The sequence below is a fragment of the Eurosta solidaginis genome, chromosome X, assembly GCF_040869045.1.
Source record: "Eurosta solidaginis isolate ZX-2024a chromosome X, ASM4086904v1, whole genome shotgun sequence".
Taxonomy (NCBI): Eukaryota; Metazoa; Arthropoda; class Insecta; order Diptera; family Tephritidae; genus Eurosta; species Eurosta solidaginis.
The window spans coordinates 84,711,082-84,733,721 of NC_090324.1; positions in this window are offsets into that span (position 1 = coordinate 84,711,082).

Below are 22,640 nucleotides of genomic sequence, written 5' to 3' on the forward strand. Positions count from 1 at the left end.
ATAGAAAATTAGTAAGATTTTGGACAACGGGCGTGGCACCGCCCACTTTTACAAGAAGGTAATTTAAAAGTTTTGCAAGCTGTAATTTGGCAGTCGTTGAAGATATCATGATGAAATTTGGCAGGAACGCTGCTACTATTACTATATATGTGCTAAATAAAAATTAGCAAAATTGGATGCAGAACACGCCCACTTTTTAAAAAAAAAAATTTTTTAATTCAAATTTTAACAAAAAATTTAATATCTTTACTGTATATAAGTAAATTAAGTCAAAATTCAACTCCAGTAATGATATGATGCAACAAAATACAAAAATAAAAGAAAATTTCAAAATGGGCGTGGCTCAGCCCATTTTCATTTAGTTTGTCTAGAATACTTTTAATGCCATAAGTCGAACAAAAATTTACCAATCCTTCTCAAATTTGGTAGGTACATAGATTCTATGACGGTAACTGTTCTCTGTGAAAATGGCCGAAATCGGTGGAAGCCACGCCCAGTTTTTATACACAGTCCACCGTCTGTCCTTCCGCTCGGCTGTTAACACAATAACTTGAGCAAAAACCGATATATCTTTACTAAACTTAGCCCACCTACTTATCTGAACTCACTTTATCTCGGTATAAAAAATAGCCGAAATCCGACCATAACCACGCCCACTTTATCGATATCGAAAATTACGAAAAATGAAAAAAATGTCATAATTCTATACCAAATACGAAAAAAGGGATGAAACATGGTAACTGGATTGGTTTATTGACGCAAAATATAACTTTGGAAAAAATTTTGTAAAATGGGTGTGACACCTACCATATTAAGTAGAAGAAAATGAAAAAGTTCTACAAGGCAAAATCAACAGCCCTTGGAAACTTGGCAGGAATACTGTTAGTGGTATTGCATATATAAATAAATTAGCAGTACCCGACAGATGATTTTCTGGATCACCTGGTCCACATTTTGATCGATATCGCGAGAACACCTTCACATATACATCTAAGGGCCACTCGCTTTTAAAACCCTCATTAATACCTTTAATTTGATATCCATATCGTACAAACACATTCTAGAGTCACCCCTGGCCCACCCTAATGGCGATATCTCGAAAAGGCGTCCACCTATAGACCTAATGCCCACTCCCTCTTAAAATGCTCAGTAACACCTTTCGTTTGATACCCATATCGTACAAACATTCTAGAGTCACCTCTGGCCCACCCTAATGGCGATATCTCGAAAAGGCGTCCACCTATAGACCTAATGTCCACTCCCTCTTAAAATGCTCAGTAACACCTTTCGTTTGATACCCATATCGTACAAACATTCTAGAGTCACCCCTGGCCCACCCTATTGGCGATGTCTCGAAAAGGCCACCTATAGACCTAATGCCCACTCCCTCTTAAAATGCTCAGTAACACATTTCGTTTGATACCCATATCGTACAAACATTCTAGAGTCCCCCTGGCCCACCCTAATGGCGATATCTCGAAAAGGCGTCCACCTATAGACCTAATGCCCACTCCCTCTTAAAATGCTCAGTCACACCTTTCGTTTGATACCCATATCGTACAAACATTCTAGAGTCACCCATGGTCCACCTTTATGGCGATATCTCGAAAAGGCGTCCACCTATAGACCTAATGCCCACTCCCTCTTAAAATGCTCAGTAACACCTTTCGTTTGATACCCATATCGTACAAACATTCTAGAGTGACCCTTGGTCCACCTTTATGGCGATATCTCGAAAAGGCGTCCACATATAGAACTAAGGATTACTCCCTTTTAAAATACTCATTACCACCTTTCATTTGATACCCATATCGTACAAACACATTCTAGAGTCACCCCTGTCCCACCCTAATGGCGATATCTCGAAAAGGCGTCCACCTATAGACCTAATGCCCACTCCCTCTTAAAATGCTCAGTAACACCTTTCGTTTGATACCCATATCGCACAAACATTATAGAGTCACCCCTGGCCCACACTAATGGCGATATCTCGAAAAGACGTCCACCTATAGACCTAATGCCCACTCCCTCTTAAAATGCTCAGTAACACCTTTCGTTTGATACCCATATCGTACAAACATTCTAGAGTCACCCTTGGTCCACCTTTATGGCGATATCTCGAAAAGGCGTCCACCTATAGAACTAAGGATTACTCCCTTTTAAAATACTCCTTACCACCTTTCATTTGATACCCATATCGTACAAACACATTCTAGAGTCACCCCTGGCCCACCCTAATGACGATATCTCGAAAAGGCGTCCACCTATAGAACTAAGGATTACTCCCTTTTAAAATACTCCTTACCACCTTTCATTTGATACCCATATCGTACAAACACATTCTAGAGTCACCCCTGGCCCACCCTAATGACGATATCTCGAAAAGGCGTCCACCTATAGACCTCATGCCCACTCCCTCTTAAAATGCTCAGTAACACCTTTCGTTTGATACCCATATCGTACAAACATTCTAGAGTCACCCTTGGTCCACCTTTATGGCGATATCTCGAAAAGGCGTCCACCTATAGAACTAAGGATTACTCCCTTTTAAAATACTCCTTACCACCTTTCATTTGATACCCATATCGTACAAACACATTCTAGAGTCACCCCTGGCCCACCCTAATGACGATATCTCGAAAAGGCGTCCACCTATAGAACTAAGGATTACTCCCTTTTAAAATACTCCTTACCACCTTTCATTTGATACCCATATCGTACAAACACATTCTAGAGTCACCCCTGGCCCACCCTAATGACGATATCTCGAAAAGGCGTCCACCTATAGACCTAATGCCCACTCCCTCTTAAAATGCTCAGTAACACCTTTCGTTTGATACCCATATCGTACAAACATTCTAGAGTCACCCTTGGTCCACCTTTATGGCGATATCTCGAAAAGGCGTCCACCTATAGAACTAAGGATTACTCCCTTTTAAAATACTCCTTACCACCTTTCATTTGATACCCATATCGTACAAACACATTCTAGAGTCACCCCTGGCCCACCCTAATGACGATATCTCGAAAAGGCGTCCACCTATAGAACTAAGGATTACTCCCTTTTAAAATACTCCTTACCACCTTTCATTTGATACCCATATCGTACAAACACATTCTAGAGTCACCCCTGGCCCACCCTAATGACGATATCTCGAAAAGGCGTCCACCTATAGACCTCATGCCCACTCCCTCTTAAAATGCTCAGTAACACCTTTCGTTTGCTACCCATACCGTACAAACATTCTAGAGTCACCCCTGGCCCACCCTAATGGCGATATCTCGAAAAGGCGTCCACCTATAGACCTAATGCCCACTCCCTCTTAAAATGCTCAGTAACACCTTTCATTTGATTCCCATATCGTACAAACACATTCTAGAGACACCCCTGGTCCACCTTTATGGCGATATCTCGAAACGGCGTCCACCTATGGAACTAAGGATCACTCCTTTTCAAAATACTCATTAACAGCTTTCATTTGATACCCATATCGTACAAACACATTATAGAATCACCCCTGGTCCACCTTAATGGGGACATCTCGAAAAGGCGTCCACCGATAGACCTAAGGCCCACTCCCTCTTAAAATGCTCAGTAACACCTTTCATTTGATACCCATATCGTACAAACAAATTCTAGAGTCAGCCCTGGTCTACCTTTATGGCGATATCCCTAAATGGCGTTCATCCATAGAACTATGGCCTATTCTCTCTTAAAATACTCTTTAATACCTTTCATTTGATACACATGTTATACAACCACATTCCAGGGTTACCCCAGATTGTTTTTCCTTATTTTGTCTCCATAGCTCTCAACTGAGTATGTTATGTTCGGTTACACCCGAACTTAGCCTTCCTTACTTGTTTATTTTATATTTATCTTAAAAATCGTTTAGATATGTTCAAATTTCACCAAATGCTTACGTGTATAGCATATATTGTTGTCTGAGAAAATCATAGATACCGGTGGTATATATAGTATATATCCCATACAACCGATTGTTCAGATAAGAAACTTTGCGCAATTTCTTCCCCATTTTAACAGTTATAAGCTTCAAATTTCACCGATTGCTTACGTATATAGCATGTATTGTTTTGTCAAAAAATCATAGAGATCGGTGATATATATAATATATATATGATGGTATATATAGTATATATATATAGTATATATATATTTTTTTTACGATTTCGGCCCCATTTTAACAGCTAGAAGCTTCAAATTTCACAAAATGCTTACGTATATAGCATATATTGTTGTCTGAAAAAATCATAGAGATCGGTCGTATATATATTATATACTTCATATAAACTGTCATTTTGACCCCTTTTTTACGGCTAGAATCTTCAAAATTCATCAAATTTCATCAAATAGTTACGTTTTCGTCATATATTTTTGAAATACGTGATTCGTAGTCATAGTTTTTACACGCAGACCACAAAAAACCTGAAACTTTGCATCCTCACACAAAGTACCTACCCGTTTTTATACCTTTCATGAAAATGAAATGGTATATTAATTTCGTCACGAAACCGAAAATTGTAAGTCCTTAAAGGAAAAGAACCATTAAGTATACCGAAATAATCAGGTTGAAGAGCTGAGTTGTTTTAGCCATGTCCGTCTGTCCGTCTGTCCGTCTGTCTGTTTGTATGCAAACTAGTCCCTCAATTTTTGAGATATCTTGATAAAATTTGGTGAGCAGGTGTATTTGGGTGTCCGATTAGACATTTGTCGGAACCGACCGGATCGGACCACTATAGCATATATCCTCCATACAACCGATTTTTCAGAAAAAGAGGATTTTTGTAATATCTTACCCAATTTAACAGATTGAAGCTTCAAACTTCACCATATACTTTCGTATATTGAACATATTGTTGCCTGAAACAATTTATGAGATCGGTCGTATATATAGTGTATATCCCCCACAACCGATTGTTCAGATAAGGAACTTTTCGTAATTACTGCCCTATTTTAAGAGCTAGAGGCTACGTATATAGCATATATTGTTGTCTGAAAAAATCATAAAGATCGGTGGTATATATAGTATATATATGGTGGTATATATAGTATATATATATAGAATATATATATATATTTTCGCAAATTTTAGCCCCATTTTAACAGCTAGAAGCTTCCAATTTCACCGAATATTTACTTATATAGCATATATTGTTGTCTGAAAAAATCATAGAGATCGGTTGTATATATAGTATATATCTCACACAACCGATTGTTCAGATAAGAAACTTTTCGCAATTTCTACTCCATTTTAACAGCTATAAGCTTCAAATTTCACCGTTTGCTTACGTATATAGCATATATTGTTGTCTGAAAAAATCATAGAGATCGGTTGTATATATAGTATATATCTCATACAACCGATTGTTCAGATAAGAAACTTTTCGCAATTTCTACCCCATTTTAACAGCTATAAGCTTCAAATTTCACTGATTGCTTACGTATATAGCATATATTGTTGTCTGAAAAAATCATATAGATCGGTTCTATATATAGTATATATCTCATAAAACCGATTGTTCAGATAAGAAACTTTTCGCAATTTCTACCCCATTTTAACAGCTAGAAGCTTCAAATTTCACCAACTGCTTACGTGTATAGCATATATTGATGTCTGAAAAAATCATTGAGATCGGTGATATACATAGTATATATCTCATACAACCGATTGTTCAGATAAGAAACTTTGCGCAATTTCTGCCCCGTTTTAACAGTTAGAAGCTTCAAATTTCACAAAATGCTTTCGTATATAGCATATATTGTTGTCTGAAAAAATCATAGAGATCGGTGGTATATATATTATATACTTCATATAAACTGTCATATTGACCCCTTTTTTACGGCTAAAAGCTTCAAGATTCATCAAATTTCATCAAATAGTTAAGTTTACGTCATATATTTTTGAAATACGTGATTCGTAGCCATAGTTTTTACATGCAGACCACAAAAAACGTGAAGCTTTGCATCCTCACACAGATTACCTACCTATTTTTTATTTTATATTTATTTTAAAAATCGTCTAGATATGTTCAAATTTCACCAAATGCTTACGTGTATAGCATATATTGTTGTCTGAGAAAATCATAGATACCGGTGGTATATATAGTATATATCCCATACAACCGATTGTTCAGATAAGAAACTTTTCGCAATTTCTACCCCATTTTAACAGCTATAAGCTTCAAATTTCACTGATTGCTTACGTATATAGCATATATTGTTGTCTGAAAAAATCATATAGATCGGTTCTATATATAGTATATATCTCATAAAACCGATTGTTCAGATAAGAAACTTTTCGCAATTTCTACCCCATTTTAACAGCTAGAAGCTTCAAATTTCACCAACTGTTTACGTGTATAGCATATATTGATGTCTGAAAAAATCATTGAGATCGGTGGTACACATAGTATATATCTTATACAACCGATTGTTCAGATAAGAAACTTTGCGCAATTTCTGCCCCGTTTTAACAGTTAGAAGCTTCAAATTTCACAAAATGCTTACGTATATAGCATATATTGTTGTCTGAGAAAATCATAGAGATCGGTCGTATATATATTATATACTTCATATAAACTGTCATTTTGACCCCTTTTTTACTGCTAGAATCTTCAAAATTCATTAAATTTCATCAAATAGTTACGTTTTCGTCATATATTTTTGAAATACGTGATTCGTAGTCATAGTTTTTACACGCAGACCACAAAAAACCTGAAACTTTGCATCCTCACACAAAGTACCTACCTGTTTTTATAGCTTTCATGAAAATGAAATGGTATATTAATTTCGTCACGAAACCGAAAATTGTAAGTCCTTAAAGGAAAATAGATAGACCCACCATTAAGTATACCGAAATAATCAGGTTGAAGAGCTGAGTTGTTTTAGACATGTCCGTCTGTCCGTCTGTCCGTCTGTCTGTTTGTATGCAAACTAGTCCCTCAATTTTTGAGATATCTTGATAAAATTTGGTGAGCAGGTGTATTTGGGTGTCCGATTAGACATTTGTCGGAACCGACCGGATCGGACCATTATAGCATATATCCTCCATACAACCGATTTTTCAGAAAAAGAGGATTTTTGTAATATCTTACCCAATTTAACAGATTGAAGCTTCAAACTTCACCATATACTTTCGTATATTGAACATATTGTTGCCTGAGAAAATTTATGAGATCGGTCGTATATATAGTATATATCCCCCACAACCGATTGTTCAGATAAGGAACTTTTCGTAATTACTGCCCTATTTTAAGAGAGAGAGGCTTCAAATTTCAGCGAATGCTTACGTATATAGCATATATTGTTGTCTGAAAAAATCATAAAGATCGGTGGTATATATAGTATATATATGGTGGTATATATAGTATATATATATAGTATATATATATATATTTTCGCAAATTTTAACCCCATTTTAACAGCTAGAAGCTTCAAATTTCACCGAATATTTACTTATATAGCATATATTGTTGTCTGAAAAAATCATAGAGATCGGTTGTATATATAGTATATATCTCATACAACCGATTGTTCAGATAAGAAACTTTTCGCAATTTCTAACCCATTTTAACAGCTATAAGCTTCAAATTTCACCGATTGCTTACGTATATAGCATATATTGTTGTCTGAAAAAATCATAGAGATCGGTTGTATATATAGTATATATCTCATACAACCGATTGTTCAGATAAGAAACTTTTCGCAATTTCTACCCCATTTTAACAGCCATAAGCTTCAAATTTCATTGATTGCTTACGCATATAGCATATATTGTTGTCTGAAAAAATCATAGGGATCGGTACTATATATAGTACATATCTCATACAACCGATTGTTCAGATAAGAAACTTTTCGCAATTTCTACCCCATTTTAACAGCTAGAAGCTTCAAATTTCACCAACTGCTTACGTGTATAGCATATATTGATGTCTGAAAAAATCATTGAGATCGGTGATATACATAGTATATATCTCATACAACCGATTGTTCAGATAAGAAACTTTGCGCAATTTCTGCCCCGTTTTAACAGTTAGAAGCTTCAAATTTCACAAAATGCTTTCGTATATAGCATATATTGTTGTCTGAAAAAATCATAGAGATCGGTGGTATATATATTATATACTTCATATAAACTGTCATATTGACCCCTTTTTTACGGCTAGAAGCTTCAAGATTCATCAAATTTCATCAAATAGTTACGTTTACGTCATATATTTTTGAAATACGTGATTCGTAGCCATAGTTTTTACATGCAGACCACAAAAAACGTGAAGCTTTGCATCCTCACACAGATTACCTACCTATTTTTATACTCAGTTGAGCAGAGCTCACAGAGTATATTAAGTTTGATTGGATAACGGTTGGTTGTACATATATAAAGGAATCGAGATAGATATAGACTTCCATATATCAAAATAATCAGGATCGAAAAAAAATTTGATTGAGCCATGTCCGTCCGTCCGTCCGTCCGTCCGTCCGTCCGTCCGTTAACACGATAACTTGAGTAAATTTTGAGGTATCTTGATGAAATTTGGTATGCAGGTTCCTGAGCACTCATCTCAGATCGCTATTTAAAATGAACGATATCGGACTATAACCACGCCCACTTTTTCGATATCGAAAATTTCGAAAAACCGAAAAAGTGCGATAACTCATTACAAAAGACAGATAAAGCGACGAAACTTGGTAGATGGGTTGACGTTATGACGCAGAATAGAAAATTAGTAAGATTTTGGACAATGGGCGTGGCCCCCCCCCACTTTTACAAGAAGGTAATTTAAAAGTTTTGCAAGCTGTAATTTGGCAGTCGTTGAAGATATCATGATGAAATTTGGCAGGAACGTTACTACTATTACTCTATATGTGCTAAATAAAAATTAGCAAAATTGGATTAAGAACACGCCCACTTTTTAAAAAAAAATTTTTTTAAATTCAAATTTTAACAAAAAATTTAATATCTTTACTGTATATAAGTAAATTAAGTCAAAATTCAACTCCAGTAATGATATGATGCAACAAAATACAAAAATAAAAGAAAATTTCAAAATGGGCGTGGCTCCGCCCATTTTCATTTAGTTTGTCTAGAATACTTTTATTGCCATAAGTCGAACAAAAATTTACCAATCCTTCTCAAATTTGGTAGGAGCATAGATTCTATGACGGTAACTGTTCTCTGTGAAAATGGGCGAAATCGGTGGAAGCCACGCCCAGTTTTTATACACAGTCCACCGTCTGTCCTTCCGCTCGGCCATTAACACAATAACTTGAGCAAAATCCGATATATCTTTACTAAACTTAGCCCACGTACTTACCTGAGCTCTCTTTTTCTTGGTATAAAAAATGGGCGAAATCTGACCATAACCACGCCCACTTTATCGATATCGAAAATTACGAAAAATGAAAAAAATGCCATAATTCTATACCAAATACGAAAAAAGGGATGAAACATGGTAACTCGATTGGTTTGTTGACGCAAAATATAACTTTGGAAAAATCTTTGTAAAATGGGTGTGACACCTACCATATTAAGTAGAAGAAAATGAAAAAGTTCTACAAGGCGAAATCAACAGCCCTTGGAATCTTGGCAGGAATACTGTTAGTGGTATTGCATATATAAATAAATTAGCAGTACCCGACAGATGATTTTCTGGATCACCTGGTCCACATTTTGGTGGATATCACGAGAACGCCTTCACATATACATCTAAGGGCCACTCGCTTTTAAAACCCTCATTAATACCTTTAATTTGATATCCATATCGTACAAAAACATACCAGAGTCACCCCTGTCCCACCCTAATGGCGATATCTCGAAAAGGCGTCCACCTATAGAACTAATGCCCCCTCTCTCTTAAAATGCTCAGTAACACCTTTCGTTTGATACCCATATCGTACAAACATTCTAGAGTAACCCCTGGCCCACCCTAATGGCGATATCTCGAAAAGGCGTCCACCTATAGACCTAGTGTCCACTCCCTCTTAAAATGCTCAGTAACACCTTTCGTTTGATACCCATATCGTACAAACATTCTAGAGTCACCCCTGGCCCACCCTAATGGCAATATCTCGAAAAGGCGTCCACCTATAGACCTAATGCCCACTCCCTCTTAAAATGCTCAGTAACAGCTTTCGTTTGATACCCATATCGTACAAACATTCTAGAGTCACACCTGGCCCACCCTAATGGCGATATTTCGAAAAGGCGTCCACCTATAGAACTAAGGATTACTCCCTTTTAAAATACTCATTACCACCTTTCATTTGATACCCATATCGTACAAACACATTCTAGAGTCACCCTGGCCCACCCTAATGGCGATAACTCGAAAAGGCGTCCACCTATAGACCTAATGTCCACTCCCTCTTAAAATGCTCAGTAACACCTTTCGTTTGATACCCATATCGTACAAACATTCTAGAGTCACCCCTGACCCACCCTAATGGCGATATCTCGAAAAGGCCTCCACCTATAGACCTAATGTACACTCCCTCTTAAAATGCTCAGTAACACCTTTCGTTTGATACCCATATCATACAAACATTCTAGAGTCACCCCTGTCCCACCCTAATGGCGATATCTCGAAAAGGCGTCCACCTATAGACCTAATGCCCACTCCCTCTTAAAATGCTCAGTAACACCTTTCGTTTGATACCCATACCGTACAAACATTCTAGAGTCACCCTTGGTCCAGCTTTATGGCGATATCTCGAAAAGGCGTCCACCTATAGAACTAAGGATTACTCCCTTTTAAAATACTCATTACCACCTTTCATTTGATACCCATATCGTACAAACACATTCTAGAGTCACCCTGGCCCACCCTAATGGCGATATCTCGAAAAGGCGTCCACCTATAGACCTAATGCCCACTCCCTCTTAAAATGCTCAGTAACACCTTTCGTTTGATACCCATACCGTACAAACATTCTAGAGTCACCCTTGGTCCAGCTTTATGGCGATATCTCGAAAAGGCGTCCACCTATAGAACTAAGGATTACTCCCTTTTAAAATACTCATTACCACCTTTCATTTGATACCCATATCGTACAAATACATTCTAGAGTCACCCTGGCCCACCCTAATGGCGATATCTCGAAAAGGCGTCCACCTATAGACCTAATGCCCACTCCCTCTTAAAATGATCAGTAACACCTTTCGTTTGATACCCATATCGTACAAACATTCTAGAGTCACCCTTGGTCCACCTTTATGGCGATATCTCGAAAAGGCGTCCACCTATAGAACTAAGGATTACTCCCTTTTAAAATACTCCTTACCACCTTTCATTTGATACCCATATCGTACAAACACATTCTAGAGTCACCCCTGGCCCACCCTAATGACGATATCTCGAAAAGGCGTCCACCTATAGAACTAAGGATTACTCCCTTTTAAAATACTCCTTACCACCTTTCATTTGATACCCATATCGTACAAACACATTCTAGAGTCACCCCTGGCCCACCCTAATGACGATATCTCGAAAAGGCGTCCACCTATAGACCTCATGCCCACTCCCTCTTAAAATGCTCAGTAACACCTTTCGTTTGCTACCCATACCGTACAAACATTCTAGAGTCACCCCTGGCCCACCCTAATGGCGATATCTCGAAAAGGCGTCCACCTATAGACCTAATGCCCACTCCCTCTTAAAATGCTCAGTAACACCTTTCATTTGATTCCCATATCGTACAAACACATTCTAGATACACCCCTGGTCCACCTTTATGGCGATATCTCGAAACGGCGTCCACCTATGGAACTAAGGATCACTCCTTTTCAAAATACTCATTAACAGCTTTCATTTGATACCCATATCGTACAAACACATTATAGAATCACCTCTGGTCCACCTTAATGGGGACATCTCGAAAAGGCGTCCACCGATAGACCTAAGGCCCACTCCCTCTTAAAATGCTCAGTAACACCTTTCATTTGATACCCATATCGTACAAACAAATTCTAGAGTCAGCCCTGGTCTACCTTTATGGCGATATCCCTAAATGGCGTTCATCCATAGAACTATGGCCTATTCTCTCTTAAAATACTCTTTAATACCTTTCATTTGATACACATGTTATACAACCACATTCCAGGGTTACCCCAGATTGATTTTCCTTATTTTGTCTCCATAGCTCTCAACTGAGTATGTTATGTTCGGTTACACCCGAACTTAGCCTTCCTTACTTGTTTATTTTATATTTATCTTCAAAATCGTTTAGATATGTTCAAATTTCACCAAATGCTTACGTGTATAGCATACATTGTTGTCTGAGAAAATCATAGATACCGGTGGTATATATAGTATATATCCCATACAACCGATTGTTCAGATAAGAAACTTTGCGCAATTTCTTCCCCGTTTTAACAGTTATAAGCTTCAAATTTCACCGATTGCTTACGTATATAGTATGTATTGTTGTGTCAAAAAATCATAGAGATCGGTGATATAGATAATATATATATGATGGTATATATAGTATATATATATAGTATATATATATTTTTTTTACGATTTCGGCCCCATTTTAACAGCTAGAAGCTTCAAATTTCACCAACTGTTTACGTGTATAGCATATATTGATGTCTGAAAAAATCATTGAGATCGGTGGTACACATAGTATATATCTCATACAACCGATTGTTCAGATAAGAAACTTTGCGCAATTTCTGCCCCGTTTTAACAGTTAGAAGCTTCAAATTTCACAAAATGCTTACGTATATAGCATATATTGTTGTCTGAAAAAATCATAGAGATCGGTCGTATATATATTATATACTTCATATAAACTGTCATTTTGACCCCTTTTTTACGGCTAGAATCTTCAAAATTCATCAAATTTCATCAAATAGTTACGCTTTCGTCATATATTTTTGAAATACGTTATTCGTAGTCATAGTTTTTACACGCAGACCACAAAAAACCTGAAACTTTGCATCCTCACACAAAGTACCTACCTGTTTTTATACCTTTCATGAAAATGAAATGGTATATTAATTTCGTCACGAAACCGAAAATTGTAAGTCCTTAAAGGAAAATAGATAGACCCACCATTAAGCATACCGAAATAATCAGGTTGAAGAGCTGAGTTGTTTTAGCCATGTCCGTCTGTCCGTCTGTCCGTTTGTCTGTTTGTATGCAAACTAGTCCCTCAATTTTTGAGATATCTTGATAAAATTTGGTGAGCAGGTGTATTTGGGTGTCCGATTAGACATTTGTCGGAACCGACCGGATCGGACCACTATAGCATATATCCTCCATACAACCGATTTTTCAGAAAAAGAGGATTTTTGTAATATCTTACCCAATTTAACAGATTGAAGCTTCAAACTTCACCATATACTTTCGTATATTGAACATATTGTTGCCTGAAAAAATTTATGAGATCGATCGTATATATAGTATATATCCCCCACAATTGATTGTTCAGATAAGGAACTTTTCGTAATTACTGCCCTATTTTAAGAGCTAGAGGCTTCAAATTTCAGCGAATGCTTACGTATATAGCATATATTGTTGTCTGAAAAAATCATAAAGATCGGTGGTATATATAGTATATATATGGTGGTATATATAGTATATATATATAGTATATATATATATATTTTCGCAAATTTTAGCCCCATTTTAACAGCTAGAAGCTTCAAATTTCACCGAATATTTACTTATATAGCATATATTGTTGTCTGAAAAAATCATAGAGATCGGTTGTATATATAGTATATATCTCATACAACCGATTGTTCAGATAAGAAACTTTTCGCAATTTCTACCCCATTTTAACAGCTATAAGCTTCAACTTTAACCGATTGCTTACGTATATAGCATATATTGTTGTCTGAAAAAATCATAGAGATCGGTTGTATATATAGTATATATCTCATACAACCGATTGTTCAGATAAGAAACTTTTCGCAATTTCTACCCCATTTTAACAGCTATAAGCTTCAAATTTCACTGATTGCTTACGTATATAGCATATATTGTTGTCTGAAAAAATCATAGAGATCGGTTCTATATATAGTATATATCTCATACAACCGATTGTTCAGATAAGAAACTTTTCGCAATTTCTACCCCATTTTAACAGCTAGAAGCTTCAAATTTCACCAACTGCTTACGTGTATAGCATATATTGATGTCTGAAAAAATCATTGAGATCGGTGATATACATAGTATATATCTCATACAACCGATTGTTCAGATAAGAAACTTTGCGCAATTTCTGCCCCGTTTTAACAGTTAGAAGCTTCAAATTTCACAAAATGCTTTCGTATATAGCATATATTGTTGTCTGAAAAAATCATAGAGATCGGTGGTATATATATTATATACTTCATATAAACTGTCATATTGACCCCTTTTTTACGGCTAGATGCTTCAAGATTCATCAAATTTCATCAAATAGTTACGTTTACGTCATATATTTTTGAAATACGTGATTCGTAGCCATAGTTTTTACATGCAGACCACAAAAAACGTGAAGCTTTGCATCCTCACACAGATTACCTACCTATTTTTTATTTTATATTTATCTTAAAAATCGTTTAGATATGTTCAAATTTCACCAAATGCTTACGTGTATAGCATATATTGTTGTCTGAGAAAATCATAGATACCGGTGGTATATATAGTATATATCCCATACAACCGATTGTTCAGATAAGAAACTTTGCGCAATTTCTTCCCCATTTTAACAGTTATAAGCTTCAAATTTCACCGATTGCTTACGTATATAGTATGTATTGTTGTGTCAAAAAATCATAGAGATCGGTGATATATATAATATATATATGATGGTATATATAGTATATATATATAGTATATATATATTTTTTTTACGATTTCGGCCCCATTTTAACAGCTATAAGCTTCAAATTTTACTGATTGCTTACGTGTATAGCATATATTGATGTCTGAAAAAATCATTGAGATCGGTGGTACACATAGTATATATCTCATACAACCGATTGTTCAGATAAGAAACTTTGCGCAATTTCTGCCCCGTTTTAACAGTTAGAAGCTTCAAATTTCACAAAATGCTTACGTATATAGCATATATTGTTGTCTGAAAAAATCATAGAGATCGGTCGTATATATATTATATACTTCATAAAAAATGTCATTTTGACCCCTTTTTTACGGCTAGAATCTTCAAAATTCATCAAATTTCATCAAATAGTTACGTTTTCGTCATATATTTTTGAAATACGTGATTCGTAGTCATAGTTTTTACACGCAGACCACAAAAAACCTGAAACTTTGCATCCTCACACAAAGTACCTACCCGTTTTTATACCTTTCATGAAAATGAAATGGTATATTAATTTCGTCACGAAACCGAAAATTGTAAGTCCTTAAAGGAAAATAGATAGACCCACCATTAAGTATACCGAAATAATCAGGTTGAAGAGCTGAGTTGTTTTAGCCATGTCCGTCTGTCCGTCTGTCTGTCTGCCTGTTTGTATGCAAACTAGTCCCTCAATTTTTGAGATATCTTGATAAAATTTGGTGAGCAGGTGTATTTGGGTGTCCGATTAGACATTTGTCGGAACCGACCGGATCGGACCACTATAGCATATATCCTCCATACAACCGATTTTTCAGAAAAAGAGGATTTTTGTAATATCTTACCCAATTTAACAGATTGAAGCTTCAAACTTCACCATATACTTTCGTATATTGAACATATTGTTGCATGAAAAAATTTATGAGATCGGTCGTATATATAGTATATATCCCCCACAACCGATTGTTCAGATAAGGAACTTTTTGTAATTACTGCCCTATTTTAAGAGCTAGAGGCTTCAAATTTCAGCGAATGCTTACGTATATAGCATATATTGTTGTCTGAAAAAATCATAAAGATCGGTGGTATATATAGTATATATATGGTGGTATATATAGTATATATATATAGTATATATATATATATATTCGAAAATTTTAGCCCCATTTTAACAGCTAGAAGCTTCAAATTTCACGGAATATTTACTTATATAGCATATATTGTTTTCTGAAAAAATCATATAGATCGGTTGTATATATAGTATATATCTCATACAACCGATTGTTCAGATAAGAAACTTTTCGCAATTTCTACCCCATTTTAACAGCTATAAGCTTCAAATTTCACTGATTGCTTACGTATATAGCATATATTGTTGTCTGAAAAAATCATATAGATCGGTTCTATATATAGTATATATCTCATAAAACCGATTGTTCAGATAAGAAACTTTTCGCAATTTCTACCCCATTTTAACAGCTATAAGCTTCAAATTTCACTGATTGCTTACGTATATAGCATATATTGTTGTCTGAAAAAATCATATAGATCGGTTCTAAATATAGTATATATCTCATAAAACCGATTGTTCAGATAAGAAACTTTTCGCAATTTCTACCCCATTTTAACAGCTAGAAGCTTCAAATTTCACCAACTGCTTACGTGTATAGCATATATTGATGTCTGAAAAAATCATTGAGATCGGTGATATACATAGTATATATCTCATACAACCGATTGTTCAGATAAGAAACTTTGCGCAATTTCTGCCCCGTTTTAACAGTTAGAAGCTTCAAATTTCACAAAATGCTTTCGTATATAGCATATATTGTTGTTCTGAAAAAATCATAGAGATCGGTGGTATATATATTATATACTTCATATAAACTGTCATATTGACCCCTTTTTTACCGCGAGAAGCTTCAAGATTCATCAAATTTCATCAAATAGTTACGTTTACGTCATATATTTTTGAAATACGTGATTCGTAGCCATAGTTTTTACATGCAGACCACAAAAAACGTGAAGCTTTGCATCCTCACACAGATTACCTACCTATTTTATACTCAGTTGAGCAGAGCTCACAGAGTATATTAAGTTTGATTGGATAACGGTTGGTTGTACATATATAAAGGAATCGAGATAGATATAGACTTCCATATATCAAAATAATCAGGATCGAAAAAAAATTTGATTGAGCCATGTCCGTCCGTCCGTCCGTCCGTTAACACGATAACTTGAGTAAATTTTGAGCTATCTTGATGAAATTTGGTATGCAGATTCCTGGGCACTCATCTCAGATCGCTATTTAAAATGAACGATATCGGACTATAACCACGCCCACTTTTTCGATATCGAAAATTTCGAAAAACCGAAAAAATGCGATAATTCATTGCCAAAGGCAATTAAAGCGATGAAACTTGGCAGATGGGTTGACGTTATGACGCAGAATAGAAAATTAGTAAGATTTTGGGCAACGGGCGTGGCACCGCCCACTTTTACAAGAAGGTAATTTAAAAGTTTGGCAAGCTGTAATTTGGCAGTCGTTGAAGATATCATGATGAAATTTAGCAGGAACGCTGCTACTATTACTATATATGTGCTAAATAAAAATTAGCAAAATTGGATAAAGAACACGCCCACTTTTTAAAAAAAAAATTTTTAAATTCAAATTTTAACAAAAAATTTAATATCTTTACTGTATATAAGTAAATTAAGTCAAAATTCAACTCCCGTAATGATATGATGCAACAAAATACAAAAATAAAAGAAAATTTCAAAATGGGCGTGGCTCCGCCCATTTTCATTTAGTTTGTCTAGAATACTTTTAATGCCATAAGTCGAACAAAAATTTACCAATCCTTCTCAAATTTGGTAGGTACATAGATTTTATGACGGTAACTGTTCTCTGTGAAAATAGCCGAAATCGGTGGAAGCCACGCCCAGTTTTTATACACATTCCACCGTCTGTCCTTCCGCTCGGCTGTTAACACAATAACTTGAGCAAAAACCGATATATCTTTACTAAACTTAGCCCACCTATTTATCTGAACTCACTTTATCTCGGTATAAAAAATAGCCGAAATCCGACCATAACCACGCCCACTTTATCGATATCGAAAATTACGAAAAATGAAAAAAATGCCATAATTCTATACCAAATACGAAAAAAGGGATGAACATGGTAACTGGATTGGTTTATTGACGCAAAATATAACTTTGGAAAAAATTTTGTAAAATGGGTGTGACACCTACCATATTAAGTAGAAGAAAATGAAAAAGTTCTACAAGGCAAAATCAACAGCCCTTGGAATCTTGGCAGGAATACTGTTAGTGGTATCGCATATATAAATAAATTAGCAGTACCCGACAGATGATTTTCTGGATCACCTGGTCCACATTTTGGTCGATATCGCGAGAACACCTTCACATATACATCTAAGGGCCACTCGCTTTTAAAACCCTCATTAATACCTTTAATTTGATATCCATATCGTACAAACACATTCTAGAGTCACCCCTGGCCCACCCTAATGGCGATATCTCGAAAAGGCGTCCACCTATAGACCTAATGCCCACTCCCTCTTAAAATGCTCAGTAACACCTTTCGTTTGATACCCATATCGTACAAACATTCTAGAGTCACCTCTGGCCCACCCTAATGGCGATATCTCGAAAAGGCGTCCACCTATAGACCTAATGTCCACTCCCTCTTAAAATGCTCAGTAACAACTTTCGTTTGATACCCATATCGTACAAACATTCTAGAGTCACCCCTGGCCCACCCTATTGGCGATGTCTCGAAAAGGCCACCTATAGACCTAATGCCCACTCCCTCTTAAAATGCTCAGTAACACATTTCGTTTGATACCCATATCGTACAAACATTCTAGAGTCCCCCTGGCCCACCTTTATGGCGATTTCTCGAGAAGGCGTCCACCTATGGACCTAATGCCCACTCCCTCTTAAAACGCTCAGTAACACCTTTCATTTGATTCCCATATCGTACAACTAGAGACACCCCTGGTCCACCTTTATGGCGATATCTCGAAACGGCGTCCACCTAGGGAACTAAGGATCACTCCTTTTCAAAATACTCATTAACAGCTTTCATTTGATACCCATATCGTACAAACATATTCTAGAGTCACCCCTGGTCCACCTTTATGGGGATTTCTCGAAAAGGCGTTCACCTATAGAACTAAAGCCCATTCCCTTTTAAAATACTCATTATCACCTTTTATTTGATACCCATATCGTACAAACACATTCTAGAGTCAGCCCTGGTCCACCTTTATGGCGATATCCCTAAATGGCGTCCATCCATAGAACTATGGCCTACTCTCTCTTAAAATACTCTTTAATACCTTCCATTTGATACACATGTCATACAACCACATTCCAGGGTTACCCTAGGTTCATTTTCCTACATGGTGATTTTCCTTATTTTGTCTCCATAGCTCTCAACTGAGTATGTAATGTTCGGTTACACCCGAACTTAGCCTTCCTTACTTGTTTATTTTATATTTATCTTAAAAATCGTTTAGATATGTTCAAATTTCAACAAATGCTTACGTGTATAGCATATATTGTTGTCTGAGAAAATCATAGATACCGGTGGTATATATAGTATATATCCCATACAACCGATTGTTCAGATAAGAAACTTTGCGCAATTTCTTCCCCATTTTAACAGTTATAAGCTTCAAATTTCACCGATTGCTTACGTATATAGTATGTATTGTTGTGTCAAAAAATCATAGAGATCGGTGATATATATAATATATATATGATGGTATATATAGTATATATATATAGTATATATATATTTTTTTTACGATTTCGGCCCCATTTTAACAGCTAGAAGCTTCAAATTTCACCAACTGCTTACGTGTATAGCATATATTGATGTCTGAAAAAATCATTGAGATCGGTGGTACACATAGTATATATCTCATACAACCGATTGTTCAGATAAGAAACTTTGCGCAATTTCTGCCCCGTTTTAACAGTTAGAAGCTTCAAATTTCACAAAATGCTTACGTATATAGCATATATTGTTGTCTGAAAAAATCATAGAGATCGGTCGTATATATATTATATACTTAATATAAACTGTCATTTTGACCCCTTTTTTACGGCTAGAATCTTCAAAATTCATCCAATTTCATCAAATAGTTACGTTTTCGTCATATATTTTTGAAATACGTGATTCGCAGTCATAGTTTTTACACGCAGACCACAAAAAACCTGAAACTTTGCATCCTCACACAAAGTACCTACCCGTTTTTTATTTTATATTTATCTTAAAAATCGTTAAGGTATGTAGATCTGTTCACTATATATTTCTTATCTTATACATCCGATTATTCGGAGATTACGAACGGGATAAGATTATTGTTCAGCCCCATTCATGAAAGGTATGAAGTCTTCGGCACAGCCGAAGACAGTCCCGTTCTTACTTGTTTATTTTATATTTATCTTAAAAATCGTTTAGATATGTTCAAATTTCACCAAATGCTTATGTGTATAGCATATATTGTTGTCTGAGAAAATCATAGATACCGGTGGTATATATAGGATATATCCCATACAACCGATTGTTCAGATAAGAAACTTTGCGCAATTTCTTCCCCATTTTAACAGTTATAAGCTTCAAATTTCACCGATTGCTTACGTATATAGTATGTATTGTTGTGTCAAAAAATCATAGAGATCGGTGATATATATAATATATATATGATGGTATATATAGTATATATATATAGTATATATATATTTTTTTTTACGATTTCGGCCCCATTTTAACAGCTAGAAGCTTCAAATTTCACCAACTGCTTACGTGTATAGCATATATTGATGTCTGAAAAAATCATTGAGATCGGTGGTACACATAGTATATATCTCATACAACCGATTGTTCAGATAAGAAACTTTGCGCAATTTCTGCCCCGTTTTAACAGTTAGAAGCTTCAAATTTCACAAAATGCTTACGTATATAGCATATATTGTTGTCTGAAAAAATCATAGAGATCGGTCGTATATATATTATATACTTCATATAAACTGTCATTTTGACCCCTTTTTTACGGCTAGAATCTTCAAAATTCATCAAATTTCATCAAATAGTTACGTTTTCGTCATATATTTTTGAAATACGTGATTCGTAGTCATAGTTTTTACACGCAGACCACAAAAAACCTGAAACTTTGCATCCTCACACAAAGTACCTACCTGTTTTTATACCTTTCATGAAAATGAAATGGTATATTAATTTCGTCACGAAACCGAAAATTGTAAGTCCTTAAAGGAAAATAGATAGACCCACCATTAAGTATACCGAAATAATCAGGTTGAAGAGCTGAGTTGTTTTAGCCATGTCCGTCTGTCCGTCTGTCCGTCTGTCTGTTTGTATGCAAACTAGTCCCTCAATTTTTGAGATATCTTGATAAAATTTGGTGAGCAGGTGTATTTGGGTGTCCGATTAGACATTTGTCGGAACCGACCAGATCGGACCACTATAGCATATATCCTCCATACAACCGATTTTTCAGAAAAAGAGGATTTTTGTAATATCTTACCCAATTTAACAGATTGAAGCTTCAAACTTCACCATATACTTTCGTATATTGAACATATTGTTGCCTGAAAAAATTTATGAGATCGGTCGTATATATAGTATATATCCCCCACAACCGATTGTTCAGATAAGGAACTTTTCGTAATTACTGCCCTATTTTAAGAGCTAGAGGCTTCAAATTTCAGCGAATGCTTACGTATATAGCATATATTGTTGTCTGAAAAAATCATAAAGATCGGTGGTATATATAGTATATATATGGTGGTATATATAGTATATATATATAGTATATATATATATATATTTTCGCAAATTTTAGCCCCATTTTAACAGCTAGAAGCTTCAAATTTCACCGAATATTTACTTATATAGCATATATTGTTGTCTGAAAAAATCATAGAGATCGGTTGTATATATAGTATATATCTCATACAACCGATTGTTCAGATAAGAAACTTTTCGCAATTTCTACCCCATTTTAACAGCTATAAGCTTCAAATTTCACCGATTGCTTACGTATATAGCATATATTGTTGTCTGAAAAAATCATAGAGATCGGTTGTATATATAGTATATATCTCATACAACCGATTGTTCAGATAAGAAACTTTTCGCAATTTCTACCCCATTTTAACAGCCATAAGCTTCAAATGTCACTGATTGCTTACGTATATAGCATATATTGTTGTCTGAAAAAATCATAGAGATCGGTTCTATATATAGTATATATCTCATACAACCGATTGTTCAGATAAGAAACTTTTCGCAATTTCTACCCCATTTTAACAGCTAGAAGCTTCAAATTTCACCAACTGCTTACGTGTATAGCATATATTGATGTCTGAAAAAATCATTGAGATCGGTGATATACATAGTATATATCTCATACAACCGATTGTTCAGATAAGAAACTTTGCGCAATTTCTGCCCCGTTTTAACAGTTAGAAGCTTCAAATTAAACAAAATGCTTTCGTATATAGCATATATTGTTGTCTGAAAAAATCATAGAGATCGGTGGTATATATATTATATACTTCATATAAACTGTCATATTGACCCCTTTTTTACGGCTAGAAGCTTCAAGATTCATCAAATTTCATCAAATAGTTACGTTTACGTCATATATTTTTGAAATACGTGATTCGTAGCCATAGTTTTTACATGCAGACCACAAAAAACGTGAAGCTTTGCATCCTCACACAGATTACCTACCTATTTTTATACCTTTCATGAAAATGAAATGGT